At 43.9% G+C, this 18186-nt stretch overlaps 1 long non-coding RNA gene across 1 annotated transcript; it reads right to left on the bottom strand.

Annotated features, from left to right (window-relative positions):
* Window positions 1-3610: 3610 nt before the first annotated feature.
* LOC149525402 (uncharacterized) lies at window positions 3611-15959 on the bottom strand. Its single transcript, XR_016348640.1, has 2 exons — window positions 15783-15959; window positions 3611-3728 (listed from the first exon to the last, which is right to left on the bottom strand). It is a non-coding gene; the product is annotated as an uncharacterized LOC149525402 (long non-coding RNA).
* Window positions 15960-18186: the final 2227 nt, after the last annotated feature.

The following is an 18186-nucleotide window of genomic DNA, read 5'->3' on the forward strand; positions in this document are numbered from 1 at the left end:
ACATCCATTGCATTGATATCTCACACTGAAGATTTCTTGATCAGTGAGGGAAACAGCACATTCAGAACTCTCACTGAAATCAATTTTGATAATAATTTAGATTTAGGATTTAACAGAGTGGATCAACCCTTAAGTAGCATTTTGACTGCATGCGCATAATTCATGTTAAAGGAGATGGGTGTAACTCTCTAGCAAAGGTTTTTATGTTAAAAAGAATCAATAGCCTATTAGTGAAATTATAGTGAGATTAATCCATTATAGTAACTTGCTGAAGTAAGGCACTTTCTCTCAAGGCAAAAAAAAAAAGTAAAATAAAATAAAATAAAAATCTCCTGCTAAAGTGACCATGGAATGCAATCCAAGTACTGGCCATTATTCAAGTGGTTACATCCAGATGAGCACACAGCTGCCTTCTACAAAGCTTTCAGTTCCCTTTAGTCTAAACTTTTGTGCAATATTAACAGTCTGCTCACCAGAACCTCTGCCAAATCATTCTGTCTTAGAGGGTGGGGATCTTGAAAGCCGCACATCGCAGGCTACCATTTCTCAGCAATACAGAGCTCTAGAAGGTTTTTTGCCAAGAGCTACACAAATGAACAGTAAACAAGCTTTACTCCATAAACCAATTCACTCAAACCAGTCAGGTTTCAACAAAAAACTCCAGATAAGTTTTCTAGCATGCGATTCTCCTATTCTTCTTTTGAAAGTTATTTATGGAAATAGGGCATTTGAAAGACTATAGAACAATATGTTCCTGTCATGCCAGCTGCATCTAGACTGGCAAGTTTTTCCGCAAAAGCATGTGCTTTTGCGGAAAAACTTGCCAGCTGTCTACACTGGCCACTTGAATTTCTGCAAAAGCACTGACGATCTCATGTAAGATTGTCAGTGTTTTTGCGAAAATACTATGCTGCTCCCGTTTGGGCAAAAGTCCTTTTCCAGAAATGCTTTTGCGCAAAAGGGCCAGTGTAGACTGCTGAAAACTGTTTTGTACAAAAAAGCCCTGATGGCAAAAATGGCGATCGGGGCTTTCTTGTGCAAAACCGCGTCTAGATTGGCATGGACGCTTTTCCGCAAAACGTACTTTTGCGGAAAAGCATCTGTGCCAATCTAGACGCTCTTTTCCGCAAATGCTTTTAACAGAAAAACTTTTCTGTTAAAAGCATTTGCGGAAAATCATGCCAGTCTAGACGTAGCCGCCATGTTTTAAAAGTCAGCATGTAATAGGATAAAAAAAAAACTATTAATATAGATTCTTCCCATACTCCCCATTGACACTTGCATATATATTTGTATGGTGACACAAAGGGACTCATTTTATATACTGTAAGCCATCTTGTTTACAATCCAGATTATTGGCAAAAGTGTCAAGGACTGAATGATCGAAAGGTGCCATAGGACTCCTCCTTGTTTTGGCAGATACAGACTAATACGACTTGCCTCCAAGGTAGGGTTGAGACATATTGCTCTTCCAGTATGGGAAAGCTTGCCTGTATGAACAAGGAGATTTCAGTCTTGAGGGCCTTAATTTTCAAAAGCGACTAGCGATTTTTGCAGACACATGAGATAGGCCAGAGTTTTAGAAAGTACCAAACCCTCATACTCTGAAAAACAGAATCCTTTATGGTGTCTAAACTGAACCAACCAAGATTAATAGTAACTTCTGAAAATTAACCCCAATTGGGCACCATTCACCAGCTATCAAAATAAGGTTTAAACTCTGCTCCATTGTGTAGTGAGACCAACATCAGAACCAGGCCACGAGAAAAAGTGTTATGCGAACAGTGACCAAATAGGGGCCGATTCTCTTCTCACTAACCTAAGGAAGACTCAGCAGTAGTTCCACTGAAGTCAATGACTTGCATTGATGTTAAGACTGATGTGAGAGGACAATCAGGCCTGTTGAAGATATTACTATAGTCTAAAAGCATAATGATGAGAGTTAACACAATATTAAGGCTGGAAAACCAAGCACTGAAATCAGGAAATACAGAATTAAGATGAGGTGTTCAATGTCATTAACCCTGGCCCTATGAGCCCGGGGCTCAGAAGATGATCTCTGTTTATGCTGTTCATATTAAGCTGAAGTATTCTGTACATGTGTGAAACTGGAATTTCTTATCCAGGCTTAGGCACACAGTACACATGCTGAGCCCACTTGTGGCATGGGGCTTTGCAGAGGTGCACCTTCCCAGTCAGAGATCCTGGATGCATAGTATTTCAGAACACAGCACCAGCCCAGCTCTGCTAATTAAGCCAGAGGCAGAGGCTTCTGAGGAGGCTGGTGCTACACATGGAGCACAAGGATGGGTACTGTTCCTAGTCACCCTGCAATTGACTAAGGATGAGGAAAAGGTCTTGTGTTCCCTTTCCCCTCCTTCAGAACTCAAGCAAGTCCAGGCACCAGGGAACTTACCATCCCTGCACTGCTGCTTAATACAGGAGGTGCACTTCATTCAACTCTGCCTCATTGAGGGCAGCCCAGATTGCAGGATCCCCAAGGGCACAGACTCTGTCTAGAGTTGGTAGTGGTGGCACAAAAGCCCTCGATCACCTTCTTCACTGATGGACCAGGAGCCATTAGAATCTGGAGTCTTGACAAGCTTTTAAAAGTTCCCTGCTTTGGCAGAATCCTCAGGGATGGTTGCACTGTAATCACCACCTACCCTTCTCCAGAGGTGGATCTCCCACTGGGGTGCAGCAGGCCCAATGGTTGGTGAGCATCCCTCTGCATCAGGAGGGGTGTGTGTGTGTGTGTGTGTGTGTGTGTGTGTGTGTGTGTGTGTGTGTGTGTGTGTAAAATTCTTTGAATTTGGGCCACAAAATCATTTCTCTCTGAGACTCCCCACCCATTTGATTCATCTCCTTACCCCCTAATGCCACCTTTCCCTTTTCTTCCCCAAGGGATTCTCATAGTTCCCCAGCACAAATGGTTGGCACCCAGCCAGAACCCAAGACCACCCATCATGGTCCAATTTTCCACAGGATTCTTTATCCTTCCTGGCCTTCGCCAGGTGCCTCATATCCACATCATGAATGTGAGTCTATTAGCAGGTTGCAGGTCCCTAGAAATTGGTGCTGGACCTGCACCGACTGCTATATTCAACTCTCACTAAATATTACTCCTCCTCTCCCACTGCTTCCCATTTGGAAAAAAAAAAACCAAGAGGGCACAGGCATTAAAATTAGCAGCTGGTGCCAGAAAGGAACCTGATGGAGGCTGGAAGAGCAATGAAGAGGGACACAATCCAGATCATGAACCAACCATTTATAACCCGAGGGAAGATACTGGGAATGCAGTGGAAAAGTTTGTTACAAAGGGGCAGCTTGAGAAATTCTTTGATTTGAGGAAAGAGCCATGGCTCCAGTAAGTACCCATTCCTTTCCAAACCTGTTTTTGAGCCATGTGCATATATAAAAGAGCCCCAGAATTCCAGAGTGTAAATGCATATCACATGACCTGTCAAACAAATGCTAAGGGATACAGCTGCAGTCCTTTAGCTATGTCAGCATTAACACAAGAGTAGAGAAGTTAACTGCATTGCAATTCAGTGGCCTCAAAGGCCACTATGCACACACTATTGAATAAAAGGATGCACTGCCCTCTTCCTCCAGATCACTTACTTGCTTGTGCAATTATTCTGTGAGACATTTACAAAACGACTGTTCTAATCTGTGCTGTGTGACATCTCTGCATCCTCCGTCTCTGCTGAAGTCTTTATCCATTTCTTTTGGAAACAGAAAGATTAGAAAGTTCTAGAGTAAAATATATATGTGGTGACAAACATACCAAGAAACTGTAAAATCTTCTGTTAAAGGCATTGACTTTTGAGGTATCAAACATATGGGCTGTGTCTACACTGGCATGAATTTCCGGAAATGCTTAAAACAGAATAGTTTTCGTTATAAGTATTTCAGGAAAAAGAGCGTCTACATTGGCAGGATGCTTTTCCGGAAAAGCCCTTTTTCCAGAAAAGCATCTGTGGCCAATGTAGACGCGCTTTTCCGGAAAAGAGCGCTGATCGTCATTTTCACGATCGGGGCTTTTTTCCGGAAAAGACTACTGGGCTGTCTACACTGGCCCTTTTCCGGAACAGTGTTCCGGAATACGGACTTATGCCCGAGCGGGAGCAGCGTAGCTTTTCTGGAATAGCGGCTAATTTTGTACAGTAGAATGTCGTTGCTTTTCCGGAAATTCAAGGGCCAGTGTAAACAGCTCACAGCTTATTCCGGAAAAGCGGCTGATTTTCCGGAATAAGTGGCCCAGTGTAGACACAGCCATGATGAAAAATGATGTTGCAAAACTATAGGGAAGTTTATTATATACTGTACAAAGAGGGGGGTGGGGATGTTAACTAACAGCAGGGGCACCCTAAAACAGTTGCATAGCTATAACTCTAGACTGAGCAAGCTGGCACAGCTTTCATAAATGTTCCTTGAACCAGTGAGTTATAAATTTCCCAGTACATTTAAAATCCCGCCTAGGGAAATCTCAAATCATCAGTTCAGTTTTTAAAAAAGCCCTGTGATTTAGCCATCTGTAGCCCTCTCTTCTTGCCAAAGCTCTAGCAGGGTTCAGAAATAATGAGGTAAGTTTCTGAAGGATCGCTCCATCAGTGACTTTTAGCCAAGATGGTCAGGAATGCAACCCCACGCTCTATTACCCTTAGCCTCTTATTGTCAGGAGCAGGGACTGGATGAGAGGGAATGGATCACTCAGTAATTGCCTGTCCAGTGCAGTCCCTCTGAAGCACCTAGCATTGCCCACCACAGGAGGAAGGAGTCCTGGGCTGGGTGGACCATTGTTGTGACCACTCTCTTGAGAAATATATCCTTTCTTATGTGCTTTAACTCAAATCCACAAGGAAGTAGGAAAACTCCATAAAAGAAACTGGTTTTACAATGTTTGGGGGAGGGGGATGATGCAAGTTTGATGACATCAAGTAAACAGATTTTTAGGGCAATTATGGTTCCACAGATCTATACCTCATTTTAAATCCAGACGTGCTTTACAGACTACAGATTGTATCTGGTTGGTGTGTAGGATAGAAAAATTGTGCGTGAGAGATGAGGGGCAAAACCAGCAATTAGAAGAAAACAGAACACTGCAGACACCTCAAACCCTGTGAGTCTGCTAAAAGCCTTATTAGAGAACTTCTCCAGAACACTTTCTCCAATAAGAATTGTATTTTCAATGAGGTCCACTAAAAGTAGCTCATTTAAAAACAAGAAAACTATGCTACTAGTCATCTAGCAAAAGTTATTTCTCAACCCTAAACAATATTTAAGGCCTGTGATGCATGACTGTCATGCTTTTGTTTTTGAGCATTGCCACTTCCCATAGCTTTAACCCTCACTGGGCTAAGGTCCACAGCCATTTTGTTGCTGCAGCCTCTTTCTAAAGAGACACACTCTTTGTGCTTATGCCTGGAAACTGCACTTTTATTGTTTCCTGTTGTTGTGAGACACCACACAGAGAGACGGGGGAAGGCTCGTTGCCAGAAGGGGCAATTCTAAGTCTCCAGAATTGTGCATACACAGTGATATACTTTCCATACTGTTAGCATGCCAGTCTCACTAACATTGTCACTGACTTACATCACAGTGTACCTCAACAAATGTGACAAATGTGCAAGAACATCTGCCTGACTCATTTTTGGAAGTTTTTAAAGTTATTCTGGAGTGTTCTAGGGAGTAGTTTAAGACTCAGCGTGGAGCAGCTGCGATTGGCAAGCTTTCAGGGTGTTGGGGTCACTGGGCATGATCCTAGGTAACTCGGGGGAGTGGAAGATCACAAGAATCGATGAAGCGCCCCCGCTCTAGGCCCAAGCACCCTAAAAGCACCCCCTTTTCCCCCCTTCCGCCGCTTCCCCCCCATCCCCAAGCATAATTTTCCTCTGGCTCGCTAATAGCTGGGAACAGCAAGACAGACAGACCTTGAGGTTGCCTAGTTACTATCAGTGGTATAGAAGAAGAATTCCGATGTGGCTCTGTAGAGGGGAGGAGGAGGCAGCATGTCCCAGCGTGGGAACCTTGCTACAGTTCACTATTTTCCTGCAAGTAAACAACCTGGGTATATAAGGAGGGGAAACTGCTTACGTTGGGGTGCTTGATCTGAGATGTCTAGTCTCCTGGCACCTATTTGAGCATTCAAATAAACTTTTTTTGCTTCTCCACACCGGTGTGTTTATTGGAGCGCGCACACCGGGCACTGAACCCAGCTGTTGCCCCCCTCGGGCCTCTGTGCTGGCAACAAGGGTGTGGCTGGAGAGTAGAAAATTAAAGTTATTCTAGGGTTCTAGAATGCTGCTCACAACAGAGTGGCGCATGTTGTGCCTTGGAGCTGGCTTAGCTTCGTACAGTGCTGGGGGCCTATCAAGGGGGAGAGAGAGAGAGAGAGAGAGAGAGTGGTGGGGGGAATTGGGTTTTTTTTTTAAACAAACTTATCTGTGTAACAAATGTCCTCTACTTTGATGAACATGGGGACCATGACTACTTTCACTTTCTGTTCCCCAGGTTAAACATTCTGATGGCCAGAGAGCTGTAATTGTTTGATCCCCAGAATTAACTGTGTAACCATCTATTAGCAGAATTTGCTTGCCTTCGTTCTCTGGGTATGTTTGCATTGATTCAAACTACAGATGTTCCCAAATTAGAATGGGATAAGCATGAGTAACCATGCAATGCCAGTCAAGTAATTGTATTGGTTCCGGAACGCTTATGGCAAAACATGTGCCTTGGTGTGGCTTTTGAAACACACTAACCCCTTTACCAGTGCAAGGATGATGTTTTTCTACAGTTTGTAAAATATAGTGAGTGGAACTAGAGAAAAAGGATCAGGTTTCAGGCAGGATCTAGTTTAGTGAAGCACTGGGAGCTCAGCAATTTGACCCTGGTGGTCATGGTGTAAACCATTCCTATCCAGAATGGTCTTCTAGGGATAGGCGGGGCACAGCTAGTCAATCTGAATTTGCTACAGTTTTGGCAAGCAGATATGGATCGTTTCACTTAGGCAGGACAAGTATCATGCATTAACATTTACAGGAACCATTCAATTCCTGCTGCCAACAAGCCACCCAGATGCACATCATTATACTGGCAAGTGGGATAGGAACAGCACAGCCTCAGTGTGTTACACCAGCCTCTCACTGTACTTCTTAGAGTGGTCTCTCTAACAGCCCCACCTGTTGTATTACTTGTTGCTGTTCATTTTCTCTCACTCTCCTGCCAGCTCAATCGGAAAGAACAATTTGCTTATATAATAAGCTGTAGGCTCACTGGGCCTATCATGTAAATTTTCTCAAGTTTTTTTTTTTAATAAACGAGTTTGTCATTTCAAAAGGTCAGGGTAGGGAGAAGAGTTTGACAAGAACACCTTGTGCTTCAGTGAGACATGTTACAAGCTTGTAGATTTGCATGTCAGAGCAGAAGCTAGGTTGCATTGTTATGTATCCCACGAGAAGAGCATAGTTCACACGTGCAGTTTATTCAGAGCAAAGAGCTGACCTAAGCAAATATTTTATGAAACTATTTTATAAAAAACCATACTGAAACTAGGGTACAAATTGACATAAGGAAACAGGTCTGTTCTCACCCCTTCAGGAAAACATCAGATGGGAATTTCCCTTACCTGCACTTGAGATTTTTTTCCTATGTGAAAAATTGCAGGGGCAGGCTCAGGTAGTGTTGAGGGTCAAGTTAAAGCTATCATTGTGTCTTTAAGAATGGGCAGCAGGTAGCGTAGGCTGGAGCAGCCCAACTCCCCAGCGATCAGTGAGATGCAGTCAAATAGCAATCAAATTTGTAAAAATTATTTTTTTCAAAGGGTCCTAAATTCAAATTTAAATATTTTAATAAATAATTAAATATTTAACGATTAAATTACAAATATTTAATCCCACTGAGGATGGATTTAAACTACGGATAAAATTTGCACAGTAAGGCCAAGAGCCCACAAATATTTACTTCTTGTTGATTAACAATATTCACATGGATGGTCCCATTAAGATCCATGGGACATCTCACCAGTGGTGTAGCCACAGGTGGGCCACACAAGCTGCCCTCTTAGCATGCAGACTCACCCACCCCCACCACCACTGCCACTGCCCAGCTTCTTCTCTGATCCAGCCCAGCGCTTGCTCTACTCTGCTCAATCAGTGCTCCTGCTGGGAGTGGAGTTAGGGCATGAAGACTTGTCTGCCCACAAGCCTTGCACCTCAAACCTACTCCCTGGCTGGAGGGCGGGGCGTGCACCCAGAGCAGGGCACGCCTCCAATTGCTCTCCCAACCAGAGCACTGGATGAGCAGATAGAATGGGGAGAGCCCCCATACCCCAAACCTGCTTGCCAGGTGTGTACCTGGGCAACAGAGGGATCCCCAAGCAGATTGGCCATTGCCCACAAAGCTAACAGGGGGAGGCAGCCCTAATCTCTCCTGCCGCCTCTTCCATGCATCCCCTTTATTGCCCCTCCACCCCAAGTCAGGTCCACCTTAATGGGTGATGCTGACCAGTTCCAATTAACCAGTGGGGGCTAGCGCAGCTCCCCTCCTGTCATGGGAAGGGGGCTGCTCCAGCACTGTGGGGCTCACTGTGGACAGGGGCTGCTCCAGCCACCCAGAGCAGCCCCTATCCATAGAGAGTCTGGGTGTATCGCAGGCAGGCGCTGCTCTAGCCATCCAGAGCAGCCCCTGCCTGCAGCAGGGGGGCCACTCCAGCCCAGCAGGGTTAACGCACCCCTCCCGTCTATCTTTAATCAGTTAATTGGTTGAATGTGATATTTAACAAGTTCACCCAATTAAACAGGATTTTATATCCCTAGCTATGCCACTGCTGCTCACATTGAGTTACTCAAGTATTTAAAAAAAGAGTGTTTGGAAGAAAAATGACAGCCTGTGTTTCCTCATTCTGATCTCTAGGACCTCCAGAGCGAGTGTGTTTAGTTCCTGTGTATCTAAATAACTTCTTTAGTGAAAGTAAAATGTATTTACTCAAAGACTTCAATAACTTATTCACATAAAGACTTTGGATCAGGCTCTTGGATTTTAAAATGTAACTGTCCATTTTTATTTATTTTTGGTATAGTAAGGACACTTCTAGAATCAGAGAATGCCAACTTTCACTTTCATTTTCCTTTCAGTTTTACATGCCAAACCCTAGAAAGTAGCCACTGATGCCTTACCTAGCTAAAGGAGGTAGCTATAGGACTCTTGCACCTTGTCTACACTTTAAGAGTTTGCTGACAGTTCGAGTGACAAGAAACCCTTTGTGCAAATGCAATTAAATTGGTATACCAGTATAACTTATTCCAGATTGGTGAAGCAAAATAAGCCATACCAGCGTAACTGCATCCACATTAGGGTTTTTACCAGCAAAACTATCAGTTAGAAACCACACCCGATGCTGACATGGCTTTGCCAGTAAAACTTGAAATACAAACCAGGCCTTTATCCAATTATTTACTAGCACCATTCAGCAATCGGAAGCTGAAGTCAATAGTTCTATGGACACTCAGCGTGGCACAGAATCTATCCCCTTTTGTTTATACCTAAACAGAGACAAACAGCAAAGGCACATTGGTATGCAGATAATGCAGCAACTGACTACTCCACACTTCCTGAGTTTTCCTCCAGAGGGCACTCAGCCAAGCACTGAATCACTGACAAGGCATATCCAGTTTAGCTTTAAGGTCAAACAAAATCTAAGTTGAAGCAGCTCCCCTACTGTTATACATTGTGGCTACGTCTACACTGGCAGCTTCTTCCACAAGAACTGTTTTGCGGAAGAGTTCTTGCACAAAAATTCTTCCACAAGAACGCATCTACGCTGGCATGTGCTTTTGCTCAAGAGATATGCTTTTGCGCAAGAGTGTCTATGGCAGTGTGGACGTTCTCTCGCGCAAGAAAGCGCTGATGGCCATTTTAGCCATAGGGGTTTCTTGCGCAAGAAATTAATGTTGCCTGTCTACACTGCCCTCTTGTGCAAGAGGGCTTATTGCTCATGGGGAGAAGAATAACTTGTCTGGAAGAAGCCCTGTTTTCCGATGCTAGACTATAAATTTACTTGCGCAAGAATGCACGTGCAGTGTAGACAACCCACAAGTTTTTCCTCAAGAACAGCTGTTCTTGTGCAAGAAGCCACCAGTGTAGACGTAGCCTGTCAGTTTGTTGCAGAAATGGCACATGTTTTGCCATAAGCATTCCGGAACAAATACAATAACTTGACTGGCATTGCATGGTTACTCATGCTTATCCCATTCTAATTTGGGAACATCTGTCTGTTATGTCGTGGGGAGTTTCACAGCATAGGAAGAAATCAGTGGAAAGGCAGAGAGCTGGAGTAGGTGCAAGTGTCCATTTTATTGCATAGCACAGAACTCACCAGAACAAGCCCAGACTAGCTGGGATGACCCCAGTGACCTGCTCAGTTACCATAACAACAAGATCTATATCTACAACCCAATATACAACATATTCCTCTCCCCTTAATAAAAATGTCCCTTTAAGAAAACAAAAACTAACTATGAAATGAGGGTAGAACGCCTCAAGTTCCCAGCTAACCCTGGGGATTATTTTGCCCCATCTGTGAGTTAATCTTAACTAAAGGTCCAGTTGTTGAGGAGGCCTCCTTTCTCTAGGTGGATTACGGCAGACATCCGGCGTTCTCGTACCCAAAGATGTTATGGGTGCAGGCCTGACACTGGGCTGGGAACTTGAAGTGTGAACAGGTGAGGCTGTTGGATCAGGAGGTTATTGTTCGCCGCTGGTGGTGATGGAGGAAGAGAGTCAGGAGCAGGTGATTCTTGACACGGTAGCTCACCAGCAGTGGGAAGGACAGGCAACTCAACTGGAGATGTGCCTTGGGGGCAGGAATAACCTGTCAATAACTATCTACATGCTGCCACCAGATGAGATCTTTCGCAGTCCGGACAGTATAGGAAACAGGTCCTGTTTGAGCAATAATAGTGGCAGGAACCCATTTAGCTCCAGGAACATAGTTCCGAGCCAAAACTGTCTGTCCAGGACTAAAGGTTCGGTCTTTTGCTCTGGATGCACGCCTGATGACTTGACCTTCCTGCTGACGTTGCACAATTTGTCGTGGTTCTGAAGGTTTCAGCAAATCAAAGCATGTGCGTAGCTCACGTCCCATCATTAGAAAAGCCAGGGACACTTTGGCTGTAGCGTGAGGAGTGTTTCTGTAGGATAGTAAGAATATGTCCAGACTCTTTTGTACGAGTGAATGTTCTCTAACCCATTTCAAAGCTTGTTTCATTGTCTGGACAAACCTTTCAGCCAATCCATTTGTGGCCGGGTGATACGGTGCTGAAGTGATGTGATGGATCCCGTTTGCTTTCATAAAATTTCCAAACTCCTGAGACACAAACTGTGGACCATTGTCACTCACAAGTTGTTCAGGAATACCCAAATGACAGAAGATTCCCCGTAATTTTTGGATAGTACTCTCAGCAGTAGTGGAAGGCATTATACAGACTTCTGGCCATTTGGAATGAGCATCTACCACCACCAAAAACATGCTACCTTCAAATGGGCCAGCAAAATCAACATGAATACGTTGCCATGGTTTTTCAGGCCAGTCCCATGGGTGCAGAGGTGCCAATTGAGGTGCATTCCTCACACCCTGGCAAGAAATACAAGCTCTTGCCTTCTTTTCAATGTCACTGTCCAAACCAGGCCACCAAAAATAGCTTCGTGCAATTTCTTTCATGCGCACCATTCCACAGTGACCTGAATGCAGTTGCTCTAACATCTGTTGTCTCCGTATTTTTGGAATAATGACACGCATTCCCCACAACAAGGACCCCAAATGGGTTGATAACTCCGTTCTCCTGGACATGTAAGGGACAAGGTCAGATGAGACCTGAGAGTTCCATAGAGATGTTCCATGCATCACTAATTCTATTACTTGGGAGAGTACTGGGTCAACACGAGTTGCTCTCTTAACTTGTGCAGCAGTGATGGGCCTGTTCTCTACCTGCTCAAAATAAAAGATTTCCTTCTGGCCACTATCTTGATGTTTGACTGGCAAAGGCAGCCTAGAGAGACCATCTGCATTGCCATGTAGAGTGGCTTTCCGATATCTGATCTCATATGTGTGTCCTGAAAGCCACATCATTGCATACAACTAGCAGCCATTGGTGGAATACCTGAGTGTGGACCAAAATTTGCCATCAGAGGTCAATGGTCAGTGAGAAGTGTAAACTTCCGTCCAAACAGGTACTGGTGAAATTTCCGAATTCCAAAAACAATTCACGTTCAATTTGTGCATAGTTAGTTTCTGCTGTGTTTAAGGTGCGTGAAGCAAAAGCAATTGGTTTCTCCTCTCCTGAGGGCATAACATGTGACAAGACCGCTCCCACTCCATATGGGGAGGCATCACAAGCCAACTGTAAAGGTAAGGATGGATCAAAATGCGTCAGGACCTCTGCATTTAGCAATGCACATTTAGCCTTGTTAAATGCAACATCACAGGCGTCAGTCCACTTCCAGACCTTGTTCTGGTCAAGGAGCTCGTGAAGTGGTTTTAATAGTGTGGCTAGCTGTGAAATAAACCTTCCATAATAGTTCAATAGTCCTAGAAATGAGCGAAGTTGACTAACATTTTGAGGCGGTGGAGCTTCCACAATAGCCTTAACTTTTGAATGGGACTTATGAAGACCAGTAGCATCAATGATGTGTCCCAAATATTCAACAGAGGGCTGAAAGAATGCACACTTATCTTTACGGACTCGTAGGCCATACTCTTCCAGTCTTTGTAGGGTAGTCTCTAAGTTCTTAAGGTGATCCTCCTCATTCCCACCCGTGACCAGGATGTCGTTAAGATAGCACTGAACTCCTGGCAAGCCACACAAGATCTGGTCCATAGCTCTCTGGAACAAGGCTGGGGCAGAAGTTATTCCGAAGGGTAAGCGACAGTAACGATAAAGCCCTTTATGAGTCACAATAGTCAACAGCTCTTGGGATTCCTCCTCAACTTGCATCTGTAAATATGCTTGACTCAGATCAATCTTGCTGAACCTTTGTCCCCCAGCCAGGCCCGCAAAGATGTCATCGATGCGAGGAAGGTGGTATTGCTCTGCACATAAAACGGGGTTAACAGTGACCTTAAAATCCCCACAAATCTGAATAGTACCATCTTTCTTCAATATTGGAACTATTGGAGTTGCCCATGGACTATGGGTAACTGGTATTAGGACTCCATTTTTGACTAGGCGCTCCAGGTCTGTTTCAACTTTTGGTCTGATAGCATATGGTACAGTTCTGGCCTTCAGATATTTTGGTTGGCTACCAGGTTTAATGTTCAGTTTCACGGTGATTCCCCTCATACTTCCCAGATCCTCTCCAAAAACAGCAGCATGTCTCTTTAATATATCAGTCAGACCTGTTTCTTCTTTAGTCATCCGGTGCACTTCTGCCCAGTCCAGTGGGATCTTCCTAAGCCATGATCTCCCCATTAAGGCTGGGTAATGGCCTTTCACCACAAACAGTGGTAATTCTGCAGTCCGTCCATTTAGTTCCACCTTAACATCAGTAGTGCCTAATAGGGGTACTGCTTCTCCTGTATATGTCTTCAGAATGATCTTTGTTGCCTTAAGTGGAAGATGCTTCAGCTTTTCCTTATACACCGAGTCTGAGACCAATGAAACTGCTGCACCAGTGTCCACTTCCATGCGTACCGGTTTGCCATCCAACAGTGGGGTTACCCAGTATTCATGAAAGCCCCCTTTCAAAGATAAAACATAGCAGGGCACTTCTTCTTCAGACAAGGTGTCACTTTGATCATCAGGCATCTGCTCGATGGTATGCAGATTTTCCTTTTTGTTCCACCAGCCACAGGCCTCTTTTTCTTTTGTTTACAGGCACGCTCAGTATCCTTTTTTTTTTCCACACTGTCGACACACTAGGTTCTTACACCAGCATTCTGCTGCATGGTGACCTGTCTTACCACAGCGGTAACATTCCTGGCTCCCCACTGTTTTGTGAGTAGGTTCTTGGGACATTTTATGCACCCCAGGGGGTGCACTAAGGTATTGTGCCTCCTGTGTGGCCAGTTCCAGGGAGACCGCAATATCAATGGCCTTCTGTAGGGTGAGCGGAGCTTCTGTTAACAGACGCCTCCGAATAGCTTCACTGTGCAGGCCACACACTAGCCTGTTACGTATGGCATCATTTAACATCTCCTTAAATTCACAGTGTTCAGCAAGCTTTTTCAAATTGGCTACAAATTGTACAATTGTTTCACTTTCTTTTTGGTCTCTGCTATGGAACCTGTACCTTTCTGCAATTACCAGTGGTTTTGGAGCATAATGTGACCCCAGGATTTCCACAATGTCACTGTAAGATTTGGTCTCTGGCTTAACAGGGAGCAGCAAACTGCGTAGCAGAGAATAGGTCTTAGCCCCTATAACACTTAAAAATATTGGCACCTTCTTCTCTTCTTTAATGTCATTTGCAATAACAAAAAGTTCAAAATGCTCAGTATATACGTGCCATTGCTCTACAGTCTCCTCAAAAGGTCCCAGTGGCCCTGTAAGGGTAGCCATGGCTGCTGCACTCCTCCCTTTTTTTTTTTTTCCAGTCTCTGGGCTCCTTGATCTTAGTTTCAGTTTGTACAGGGTAGCAGTCAGTTCTTACCCCCACCTTCCAGAACAGCCAGAAAGAGTTTGTTTTCTTACATTGACTTCTACTTCTTTTGTTGCTGGAGGCAGCACAGGTATCCCATCCTCGTCGCCACTTGTTATGTCGTGGGGAGTTTCACAGCATAGGAAGAAATCAGTGGAAAGGCAGAGAGCTGGAGTAGGTGCAAGTGTCCATTTTATTGCATAGCACAGAACTCACCAGAACAAGCCCAGACTATCTGGGCTGACCCCAGTGACCTACTCAGTTACCATAACAACAAGATCTATATCTACAACCCAATATACAACACTGTCGTTTGAATCAATGCAAACATACCCAGAGAGCGAAGGCAAGCAAATTCTGCTAACAGATGGTTACACAGTTAATTCTGGGGATCAAACAGTTACAGCTCTCTGGCCATCAGAATGTTTAACCTGGGGAACAGAAAGTGAAAGTAGTCATGGTCTCCATGTTCATGAAAATAGAGAACATTTGTTACACAGATAAGTTTGTTTAAAAAAAAAAACAAAAAAAAACAATTCCCCCCACCTCTCTCTCTCCCTTGATAGGCCCCCAGGACTGCACGAAGCAAAGCCAGCTCCAAGGCACAACATGTGCCACTCTATTGAGAGCAGCATTCTAGAACCCTGGAATAACTTTAATTTTCTACTCTCCAGCCACACCCTGAAAGCTTGCCAATCGCAGCTGCTCCACGCTGAGTCTTAAACTACTCCCTAGAACACTCCAGAATAACTTTCAAAACTTCCAAAAACTAATCAGGCAGATGTTCTTGCAAATGGCTTTCAACATTTGAGTACTGCCAGGATAACTTAAGTACTTTTGAATATTTTAGTCATAAATGTTTCCTTTGAAAGCCCTAGGTTTTACAAACTAATCTAGTCATAAATATGACTTCAATAGCCTGAACTCGAGAGGCATGTGAGCAGACAGAGCAGATAGACCTGCAATAAGAAATCCCAAAGTGTCGTGGTTCCGGTGCTGTTACTGCAGTTGTGAGACCACAATCAGATCCAGTATATTTAGACTTGAACCTGTTCAGAAACACGTGGGTGCTTTGAATATGATCAATGACCAAATGCTTGCCTGTGGGCAGAGCTTACATTTTGCTGCCATATGGCGAGACTTACTGCCTTCAAGGTACTGACTATCAGACTTCATTCTCTGCTGAAAACTCTGTACTTAAATAATCAGCGATTGAGTCACCACCGCAGCTGCAAGATTTCAGTCTTCAGAGCTGCTGCACGAAGTGGGGGTCCCTTCCAGGGCAGGGCATGTGCTGCTTCATTACGTTACTGCCTTACCACTAGGACTGCACAAGAAAAAGAACAAATTTGATATGCATATGCTGGCTTAGGAAGGCGCTGAGCCAGCACATCTTTGACCACCCTCGCAAACCACATCGCTCTTCCTAGTCAACATCATTCACACTCAGGGCTGTTACTGGTTGGCTTTGGGCCTTCTAGTGGAGTAGGAGTTGGGGTTACAAATGCTAAACACCACACTCCCACCCTGTCAGTAATTTAAGAGAGAGATGTATATTTACACACTGATTTTATCCACAACATATGCTCTTCACAAAATATTTAACAGATTTTCAAATTATGGGAAGTAACACAGACACCACACTTCCCTTTGATAGCAGGGATCTGTCAGGATTACTCATTTGGACTTCATTACTCTTACTGCATTGAGACAGGAGCTGACTTTATCAGGACATACACTCTCTCGACTCCTTCATTTACGGATGTTGCCTGTCATTCCTCCCACTGGTCAGCTTTTGGATCTACAAATCATCTCTGGGATGATTTAGTATTCTTAAAAATAAATGGGACTTAAAACAGTAAACACAAATGGTCTGATTTCACCCTCATTTAAACTTAGTGGTCAGTTCACTTGCAATGGTAGCCAAAGGATTAGTGAGAACTTCAAATCTCTTCTCTCAGTATTACTACTAAGCTCACAAAAAAGAAACATTATACAAGGATGGGATTTTTCCAGAGTCTTTACCTAAGATTGCTCCCAGTGAAGGGAGTTTCCAAAGGAGTGATGCACCCTAAACACAGTGAAATTTAGAATGACAATGAAACACTCAACTTTCATGGTGTTTGAGGACCTCTCCCTTCCAGCCTTCACCACTGACTGTGGGAGCAGTTCGGCCAATAAGAAACATTTTTGAAGATCCCAGAACAAATCTTTGGTACTGTGACAGACCACTCCTTCCCATGCTTTATGAAATGGATTTGATACAAATATACATAACTCAAAGATGTTTTGGAGAAATTACCTCCTGTAACCTATCAATTTTAATGTCATTATCTGCTGGGTCTGTATATCTTACTTTGGAGCATGTATTACTCTTGTATGTAAAGTTAGAGATATGGCGTATAGAATGATTTATGGCTTTTAAATGTGCAATTGAAAGCCATCAAGGGTGTTTCCAATTCTGGAATGCCTCAATGTCTGGGCAAAATCATATGTAAACAGCCTCTTTTGTCCTTTAAGTCTTAGCAGTGGTTGGTCTTAGGAAGTCATATGTCCACTCCAACTGGTAGGGGTGGACCAAGTAATTGTCCATGGAAAGATGGTATCTGTAAAGCAATAAGAAGCTAGGAGTGTCTGTCTTTGGCTGGCGTGGCACTCCCAGGGGAATTAATCAAAAGTCCCACCAAGGGAGAGGGAACTTCCCTGATTTGGAGGCTTAACTGAAATTAGAACAAGTTTAGGGTGAATTTGTAGTAAGTTTGTACTGAGGTTTCAATGTTAGAATTAGTTAAGCATTTTCTGTTATTTTAAATTTGTAATCGACTTTGTTTTGTCTGTTCTTACGTAGAACCACTTGAATCCTACTTCCTGTACTTAATAAAATTACTTATATTTACTACCAAGCCCAGTGTAAATAATTGTTAGCTGGGGGTGCAATCAGTATGTACAGCCCCCTTTCATTGCTAAAGGGAGCTTACCTAAATAATTAATTTGGGGGTTCTCATCCCATTTGGGGAGTGGTATCCCGGGAAGCTGGACCCAAAACTGAATTTTCCTTGGACTTGAAGCATTTCAGCGTCTGTATTACTCCTCGGAGAGAGGGACAGTGATCTCAGCTTGGTGACTTGGCTTGAGAAGACCAGGGAGCTGGCCCAGCAGGACAGGGTAGTGAGAAAGCAGGAAGGCGAGCGGCAGTGGCCTTGTCAGTACTCCAAGAAGCATCTCCAAAGGGTCATCTGTGACCTCGCCCCATCACAGGTACAAAATGGTCACCCTTCAGGGTCCATCTCTGGGTAGGAGCTCTAACAGTTTTCTCACACGCTCCCAGAAGTACCATCATGAAAATTAGCTGAGTATCTCTGCTATGTCCACAGTTCCCATTTAGCTATTCTCAGGGCAGAGGTTATCAGACTCAAATGAGCTGCTGTCCCTACTGCTGCTCTTTCTACTACAAACAGTCAGTCTCATCTCCTTTTCTAGAAAGGGTTTAGGATCCTTTGATTCCAGCTAATTTCATGTAAACTAATTCAACTAAATCCGTTCTTTCCT

The sequence above is a fragment of the Pelodiscus sinensis genome, chromosome 2 (genome assembly GCF_052426305.1).
Source record: "Pelodiscus sinensis isolate ZL-2025 chromosome 2, ASM5242630v1, whole genome shotgun sequence".
Taxonomy (NCBI): Eukaryota; Metazoa; Chordata; order Testudines; family Trionychidae; genus Pelodiscus; species Pelodiscus sinensis.